Raw genomic sequence first — 9,927 nt, forward strand, 5'->3', positions numbered from 1 at the left:
AGCCGCCTGAGAAGCCAAATGCTGCTCCATAGCCCATGGCTCAGGATTTCATCCTCACCACACAATCCTTTGAGGGACACGAGAGACATTGCATATCCAAACAGTGGCAGGCAGCAGGCTCCGGGCTGCTCTCCCCAGCGTGGTGGAGCCAGGGATAAGTTTCCTTTTCCTTAAAATTCACATCTGATGTTCAGACATTGTGGTTATTGTGTTGGCATTGCCTATGTTTCTCACCGTGACCAATGTGATCATATGACATCACCAACACCGAGCGAGGCTCTCATCAGGAAACAGCACAAATTGCCACATTTTGTCTATATTTGTAAATGTCTTCATCAACATCAGAATGTGTAAATGTTTCACTGTGACCCTCAGAAGCTGACTAACATCTTAACTGTTCCCATTCCTACCAACAGAAACCTCATCTTCGCCTCTGGCCCCTGCCCTGCCACCCCTCTCTGGCCTCCTCCCACAGTCATTAGCTTAACTCCTTAGTTTCAAGACATTCACTGACCCAGAGGTAAGCCCTTAAAGCCAGGTTCTGATGGACATATGGTAGGTTATTTGGAAAACAGGAAGCAAAATCTTGACCTAGTTAGGGGAGGATAGTGGGGATCGGTAAACAGATTTTCTTTTTTTTTTTCTTTTTCTTCTTCTTTTTTTTTAAAGATTTATTTATTTTATTTATGAGCACACTGTAGCTGTCTTCAGACACACCAGAAGAGGGCATTGGATCCCCATTGCAGATGGTTGTGAGCCACCACGTGGTTGCTGGGAATTGAACTCAGGACCTCTGGAAGAGCAGACAGTGCTCTTAACTACTGAGCCACCTCTCCAGCCCTTTCTTTTTTCAAGACAGGGTGTCTCTGTGTAGTCCTGGTGGTCCAGGAATTCTCTCCAGTCTAGACTGGAACTCAGAGATCCACATGCCTCTGCCTTCTGGGTGCTTGGATTAGAGGTATGTACAATATGTCCAGCTCCTGATTTTTCTTTTCAAAAGTCAAGGAAATGGGCCCCTTTAATGAAGGATAGCCTGTGACCACTGGCTTTCCCACCCACACCCCAGCTCATGAATGACAACTCAGAGGCTTATTATTTATTAGCTATGCTTATGGCCTTTTGCTTTATGGGGGGAGCAGGTATGAGTGTATGTTCATATGCTTGCGGGTATATGTATATGTAGTACACATGTACAGGGATGCAAGTGGAGGCAGAGGTCAGCACTGGGTGTTGCTCCTCTGGTGTTCTTTCTTTTTCTTTTTTTAAAGATTTATTTATTTATTTTATGTATATTAGTATACTGTAGCTGTCAGACACACCAATAGAGGGCATCAGAATCCATTACGGATGGTTGTGAGCCACCATATGATTGCTGTGAATTGAACTCAGAACCTCTAGAAGAGCAGTCAGTGCCATCTCTCCAGTCCCCCCTCCCCCCCCTTTTTTTCTTTTTAAATGTAATCTTGCTTTCTTTATGGAATGGCCTGAATGGCCTAGAACTCACAGAGATCCATGATCTACCTGTCTCTGACTCCCAAGTGCTGGGATTAAAGCTGCACATCAACACATTCCATACCACCTTTTGGGTTTTGTTTGGTTGGTTTTGTTTTTTTGTTTTTTGAGACAGTCTTGGGGCTAGAGAAGCCTCTTAGTAGTTAAAAGCACTTGCTCTGTAATCTCAAGGGTCAGAGATTACAGCACCCATCAGGATCCCAGCACCTTAGTAGTAACAAGTGAGATGTTCCACAATGTCTGGAACTTCAGCTTTGAGGAATCCAATGCCCTCTACTGGTCTCTGCACACTCACACAGCAAGCACATATGTATACACACACACACACAAACTGTACACACACTATCATAGTTAGGGTCACTATTGCTATGATGAAACACCATGACCAAAGCAACGTGGGAGTTAATTTGGTTCACACTTCCAGGCAGTGGTGGCACATGCTTTTAATCCCAGCACTTGGGGGGCAGAGGCAGGCAGAGTTCTGGCAGAGGCCAGCCTGGTCTACAGAATGAGTTCCAGGACAGCCAGGGCTACACAGAGAAAACCTGCCTCAGAAAAAAAAAAAAAATTGGTTCACACTTCCACATTGTGGTCCATTACTAAGGGAAGCCAGGACAGGAACTCAAGAAGACAGGAGCTGGTGCAGAGGCCATGGAGGGGTGTGCTGCTTACTGGCTTGCTCCTGTGGCTTGCTCAGCCTGCTTTCTTATAGAACCCAGGACCACTAGCTCAGGGATGGGACCACTCACAATGGTCCTCCCCAGTCAATCACTAATTTATGGAGACATTTTCTTTGTGAAGGCTCTCCCTCCTCTCAGGTGTATTGACGTATTTAGGAATATACACATATATAAACAAAGGAAAGGAGTCATGAAATTAAGAGAGAACAAAGGGGAGGGAATGTATGAGCATTGTTAAAGTGAGGGGGGGGGGGCTGGCAAGATGGCTCAGCAGTTAAGAGCACTGACTGCTCTTCCAGAGATCCTGAGTTCAACTCCCAGCAACCACATGGTGGCTCACAACCATCTGAAATAAGGTCTGATGCCCTCTTCTGGCCTTCAGGGATATATGCAGGCACAATGTTATATACATAATAAATAAATAAATCTTTAAAAAAAAAAGTGAGGAGAGGGAAATGAGAAAATGATATAACCAGATTTTAATTTCAAAAAATTAGTATTAAAAAGTTAAATAAAATGTAAATACATTAAAATTGAAAAGAAAAGTCAGAATCTTACTTCATAGCCCAGCCTGGCCCAGAACTCATAATTCTCCTGCTTCAGCCTCCCAAGTGCTGGGATTGAAGACATGTGCTTCCACTTCTGGTTGAAAACTCTCAAGCAGCTTCCATCCTGCTAATTATGAGCAGATTTCCAAGTCACCAGACAGGAATAAAAAGCATCAGATGTAAAAATTCATGTGTACACCTTAACAAAACCCCACCCCCACCCCCACCCCATGTCTCTTTAGGGTAACAAAACCCACCCCCATCCCACCCCATGCCTCTTAGGGGAACGTCTTTATCTCTCTTCTGTTTGGAATACTAGAGTGATCTATAAAGAGCAGTGGTTCATTTAGTTTGCCATTCTGGAGAGTGGGGAGTCTGATATTAGGGTGCAGGCATGTAAGGACACTCACTTCCTGCATCACTCCAGGCTTTAGGGCATACCTTTAATCCCAGCACTTAGGCAGAAGTGGACAGATCTCTGGTAGTTTCAGGCCAGCCTGGTCTACCTGGTGAGACTCTGCCTCAAAGAGGAAAAGAGGAGGAGGAAGAGAAGTCTGTGACTCACCATGTGACACCTTCAGCTGGGTTGTGGTAGCTGAAAATGGACTTGGGCATTACTCCTGCGTGGGAGTGCGGTGCGGCACAGACTGGGCTCCTCACATTGTCCTCACACACTTCACAGCCAACTCTGTAATAATAGAAGAAACCAGGAATGAGCTTCCATATGGAATCACCCAACATAGCCAGTGAAACAGACTCAGAACAGGAACCATAAGATCCTATAGGCAGTGAAGACCCCACGGGCTTCCAGAGGGGATCATAACCTAGAAAGGGAGTGGATCCCAGCTATGTCCCTCCCCTCTTGAGTTCCAGGACAGCCTGGTCTATCAAGTGAGCTCTGAGGACAGCAAAGGGTACATAGTGAGACAAAAAGAAACAGAGAGAGAGAGAGACAGCGACAGACAGACAGACAGACTAATTACAGTCTGATCTGGGCCAGCGAATAGGCACCAAATGCTGGCCTGCCATGTCCAGTTTGCCCGGTAATTCCTGTTCCTTCTCCACTGTTTTTCAGCCCCTAATATTCATAGAGACCTCAGCCAGTGATAACCAAGTGTTCCTAAAGACTAGCATAGGCCTGTGCTCAGGGACTGATTCTCTCATGTTGCCTCAGAGGGGGGAGCCTTTGTCTCAAGGTGGGGTAATTGCATTGTGTGTCTGTCCACTTTGACAGCACTCATATCCTGCAGCCTCATAAGCCAAACTGTGCAGCTCTTATCTTTCCCAGCCCAAGCAGCTCAGAGGCTGTGTCCCCCGAGTGTCACAGTTCCTGGGCTGGGCCATGCTAGGGCATCTGTTTATTGGGCGTGGGGTTTCCCTTCCTCTATATTGAAGATTGGACCCGAAGGGTATCTGCTATAACTTCTACCTCCTTTTCTCCCTCTTTGTTGTCTGATTCATTCCTGTTTCCCACTTTTCCTGCCGAATCAAGGCTGGTACTGTGGGTGGTGTCTGCATGTCTCTTTCTCACAATCATTGGCTTACAAGGGTGCTTTAGCTGCAAGTCTAACCACTCACAGTTGTCACGTGATCCTACCCCATGGACATGACTTTCAGCTATCATTGTGAAGTGTTCTCTAGTCCATCAGCAATGTTGGGAGTGCTTCCTATATGGCCAGGGAAGATTCATTAATTCATTAAGGAGGCATGCAGCTCCATACCACAGACAAGATGGCCACCTAGGATCCCCACATAAATACCCCACCTTCAGAAGAGAGGCCTTGATCGCATGCCTCACCACTCATAGCAGAGGCAATGCACTTGCCACTACACCAAGAAAGCAAGCCATGCCGGAAAGTGGTGGCACATGCCTTTAATCCCAGCACTTGGGAGGCAGAGGCAGGAGGATTTCTAAGTTTGAGGCCAGCCTGGTCTACAGAGTGAGTTCCAGGACAGCCAGGGATATACAGAGAAACCCTGTCTCAAAAAAACAAAAGAAAAAAAATCAAAAAAGAAAGAAAACCATTTCAGACCACATAGGGAAGACACATGAGGACCGGCTCCACAAATGCCCTACCCTTGGGCAGCACAGTTCCGCCTCATACTACCCACACCAGGGCCAATGCTCCTTCCACACTCACCTTTGCCCCTGCCCTGTCCCTGTTCAGGCACCAAGTGTTGTATGGCTTTTCCTGGGTTGCCTTTTTCCATTTGCTGCCAGTGGGGCGACAACAGCCCCAGGAAATGTTTCTACTCAAATCTGAGCTGGAAGAGCCAGTGATTTAATTAGAGAAACATGCTGAAGTGTGGGCAACTTCCTGGCAGCTAGTTACCAGAGAGAGTCTCCCCCAGCGACCGCTAACTGATTTTATATCCTCAGGGAGAGAAGGGGTCTCCAGAGCCCCATGAGTTTCATGAGCTTCCTGTGCCCATGATCTTAGAGAGCCTCATAAACCATGTTCCCTCCTATGAAGAAGTGTTCACGGGCCCACTCCTGGACGGGCCCACTGCTCCCAGATGCTCTCATCTGAACATGGCAACAGCTGCATCATGCCAGAGGACAAAGTGCCACCGCATGCCAGAGTGACCCCGAGTCTGGGGAAGAATGTAGACATGAGGTGTGAACTATGTATGTGCTGAAGGAACAGAGAAGGAGACTGAGCTCTCCTGGGATGACAATGGATGCACACAAGGGTGGCTACTACACACATATACCACACATACACACACAAATACATACACACATACATACAACACACATATATATACACACCCCACACACCTCACACACACATACATACACCTCACACACACATACATACACCTCACATACACCACACACACACACCACACATACACATACACACCATACACATACACACACATATCACACACACATACATACAACACACACATATACACACATCCCACACACCTCACACACACACACATACATACACATCACACACCACACACACACACCACACACATACACACATATATACACACACATACAGCACACACACATACAGCACACACACACCACACACATACACACACATATATACACACATACAAACACACCACACACACATACACATATATCACACACATACACACACCACATACATATACACACACACATACAACACACATACATACACCACACACACATACACGCATATACACCACACACACATACACACACACATACACCACATACACATACACACACACACACACATACACACACAAAACCAGATAATGCCTCAAACTGAAAAACAAAATGCTTCGAATCAGAGGCTACAAGACTAAAGACAAAAGCTGAAGAGGCTGGACCAGGGACTTCTAGAGAAGAGAAAAATGACTGTCTGTGGAGCCCCCAGATTTTTTTTTCATATACATCACACATATTTTTAATGTAAATTTATTTTATTTTATTTTGGTTTTTCAAGAAAGTGTTTCCCTGTGTAACACTGGCTGTCCTATAACTTGATCTACAGACCAGGCTGGCCTCGAATTCACAGAAATCTGTCTGCCTCCCAAGTCCTGGGATTAAAGGCATTCACCACCACCACCTGGCATACATTTTTATCTTCACAAAAATTACAAATAAAAATACACTGGACAGCACGCATCTTTTTTTTTTCTTAGTTTTTCAAGACAGGGTTTCTCTGTGTAGCCCTGGCTGTCCTGGAACTCACTCTGTAGACTAGGCTGGCCTCGAACTCAGAAATCCACCTGCCTCTGCCTCCCAAGTGCTGGGATTAAAGGTGTGCGCCACCTCTGCCCAGCGATAGCAGCATCTTTAATCCTAGCACTTGGGAGGCAGAGGCAGGAGGATTTCTGAGTTCAAGGCCAGCCTGGTCTACAGAGTGAGTTCCAGGACAGCCAGGGCTACACAGAAAAACCCCTCTTGAAAAAACAAACAAACAAAAAAGAGTGGAGCTGGATTCCCAGGACACATGTCAGGCAGCTCACAGGCACCTTTAACTGCAGCTTTGGGAGTCCTGAAGCCTCCAGCATCCAGGGCCCTTGCACTTATATGTGCAAACCTACACCAGACATATAATGAAAAATAATAAACTAAGTCTTTTTTAAAAAGTACAACTATCGAGAGACGGCTCAGCGGTTAAGAGCACTGACTGCTCTTCTGAAGGTCCTGAGTTCAAATCCCAGCAACCACATGGTGTCTCACAACCATCTGTAATGAGATCTGACACCCTCTTCTGGAGTGTCTGAAGATAGCTACAGTGTATTTATATATAATAATAAATAAATCTTTAAAAAAAAAAAGAAAGAAAAATAAAAATACAATTATCTGAAGGGCTGATTGGCCTAGCAGTACAGTACTTGCCTAGTAGGCAAGACTCTATACTTTAATTTTTTATTATTATAATTTATGGGTATGGGTGTTTTGCCTGTATGTATGTGTATGTATGCATGTATGTGTGTGTATGTATGTATGTATGTGTGTGTATATGTATGTGTGTATGTGTGTATGTATGTATGTGTGTGTATGTATGTATGTATGTGCGTATGTGTATGTATGTATGTATGTGTGTATGTGAACTATATGCACATAGCTGGTCTGTGGAGGCCAGAAAATCACATGTGATCTCCCAGAACTGGAGTTATAAATGGTGTGAGCAGTCAGCACCCTGAGCTTCGGAGCTGCTTCTCCAGATCTGACCTTTTTCTTTCCTTTTCTTTTCTCTCTGTTTCTTTCTTTCTCCCTTCCTTCTCTTTCTTCTCTTTCTTCCTTTTTTTTTTTTTTTTTTTTTTTTTTTTTTTTTTTTTTTGAGACAGGGTCTCACTATGTAGCCTCAAACTTAAAGTGATTCTCCTGCCTCAGTCTCCCAGCTGCCATTACTACAGTTGGGAGCTGAAATTTCATGGCTTTCAAAATCACATCTCTGTTTCTTTATAAAGATGTTTTAAGCCAGGAATGATGGCGCACACCTTTAGTCCCAGCACTTGGGAGGCAAAGGCAAGTAGAGCTCTGTGAGTTCAAGGCTGACCTGGTCTATACAGTGAGTGTCAGAACAGGCCTGTAGAAAGACCATGTCTCAAAAGAACAAACGAAAAGACTAGGGAACATGTCTGCAGTTTAGGCACTTTGGAGGCTTGGAGGACTTCAATTTCTGAGGCCAGCCTGGCCGCATAGTTTTAATTATCAAAAGAAGGTGGTTGAAAAGAAAGAACCCTGGCAAATAACTTGGAGGCCTTTCAATGATTCATACTTCATCTTTATAACAAATTATTTGTACAGCTGTTGCAATCAAAGTACGGCCACGGTGTTTACAACTTAAAGTCATAATTGTTTTATTTAACTTGCAATTCAGTAAGTGGGGCATGGTGCACAGGCCTGTAACTCCATCATTCCGGAGAAAGCAGGTAGAGCACTAGTTTGAGGCTGGCCTGGGCTATGCAGTGAGTTCTAGTCCAGCATAGGACACACAGCTAGACACCGTATCTAGAAGAGGAGAACAGGAGAAAGAAATTAGTGACAGCCACTGTGCAATTGCTGATACAGCCATGCGGGTGAGGACACTCATGGGCTCTATGGGCTACAGTCCCGCCCTTCAGTTGCCCAGATCACAGGCACATGAGTGAGGAGGCCAGAGCTTTTACTGTTGCTTGGGGCTTCAATGGTCCCAGATGAGACTGGGGGTGGGGCAAAGTGAAGCGTTATGTTCTGCTCTCTCTAAGCTCCACACACAGAAGTACTCCAAGGCGCATCAAGAGTATTGTTTTATGCCACGAAACGTGGGGATTTTGTTTGTTTTGTTTCTGCTTCTGTTTCTCTGTGTAGACCACACAGTATCCTCCTGCCTCATCCTATAATGGAGTGCTGAGATTAAAAAGTATGCGTTGGAGCTGGCGAGATGGCTCAGTGGGTAAGAGCACTGACTGTTCTTCCAAAGGTCCTGAGTTCGGATCCCAGCAACCACGTGGTGGCTCACAACTACCCATAATGAGATCTGACGCCCTCTTCTGATGCGTCTGAAGATAGCTACAGTGAATTACACAGGAGGGAGAGGGGCGGGAGCGAGCGGGGCAGAGCAAGCGGGCGGCAGAGGTCCTGAGTTCAATTCCCAGGAGCCACACACATGATGGCTCACGGCCATCTGTACAGCTACAGTGTACTTGTACACATAAAATAAATAAAATAAATCTTTTTTTTTTTAAGTATGCATTGGTTTGTTTGTTTTTGAGATCGGGTTTTCCTATGTAGCCCAGGCTGTGCACAAGCTCGCCTCCCAGTGCCAGGACACAAGCATGCACCAGCACACATACTTTATGGTGGGGTTTTGTACAGTAGTGGATAACTTGAACTAAACGCTATGAGGAAAGTGTATATAGTTGTGTATTAATGTACTTATAGTAAACAAGAGAATGTCTGTGACTCTTAGAATACTACATTGATCAAAGGACACTAAGTTATTTATATAAATGCAATTTATGAACTAGCTAGTGACCCTGTTCCAATGTTGAACTAATATGAACTTATATATATGATCATCCAATGAGAAAAGCAAAATGTCTCTCTTTCATCCTTTTGGAAATTGATGGAGATGCCACAGAAAGAGGACCTCAAGGGATTGAAGGATCAGACTAGAAAGTCTCTGATTAAAAAGAAGTTGGCTCGCTGGGCGGTGGTGGTGCACACCTTTAATCCCAGCACTTGGGAGGCAGAGGCAGGCAGATATCTGAGTTCAAGGCCAGCCTGGTCTACAGAGTGAGTTCCAGGACAGCCAGGGCTACACAGAAAAACCCTGTCTCGAAAAACAAAAAAAAAAAAAAGAAGAAGAAGAAAAAGAGGAAGTTGGCTCAGCAAGCACTAAGTGCTCTTCCAAAGGTCATGAGTTCAAATCCCACCAACCACATGGTGGCTCACAACCATCCATAAAGAGATCTTACACCCTCTTCTGGTGCATCTCAAGTCAGCTACAGTATACTTACACATAATAATAAATAAATCTTTGGGATGGAACAAGCAGGGAATAAGTGAGCGGGGCCGACTGGAGTGAGCAGAGGTCCTAAAAATTCAATTCCCAGCAACCACGTGAAGGCTCACAACCATCTGGAGAACTACAGTACACTTACATACATACATACATACATACATACATACATACATATATAAATCTTTAAAAAAAATTTTTTTTAAATAAATAAAAAGA

This window comes from Mastomys coucha, unplaced genomic scaffold (genome assembly GCF_008632895.1).
Source record: "Mastomys coucha isolate ucsf_1 unplaced genomic scaffold, UCSF_Mcou_1 pScaffold21, whole genome shotgun sequence".
Classification (NCBI taxonomy): Eukaryota; Metazoa; Chordata; class Mammalia; order Rodentia; family Muridae; genus Mastomys; species Mastomys coucha.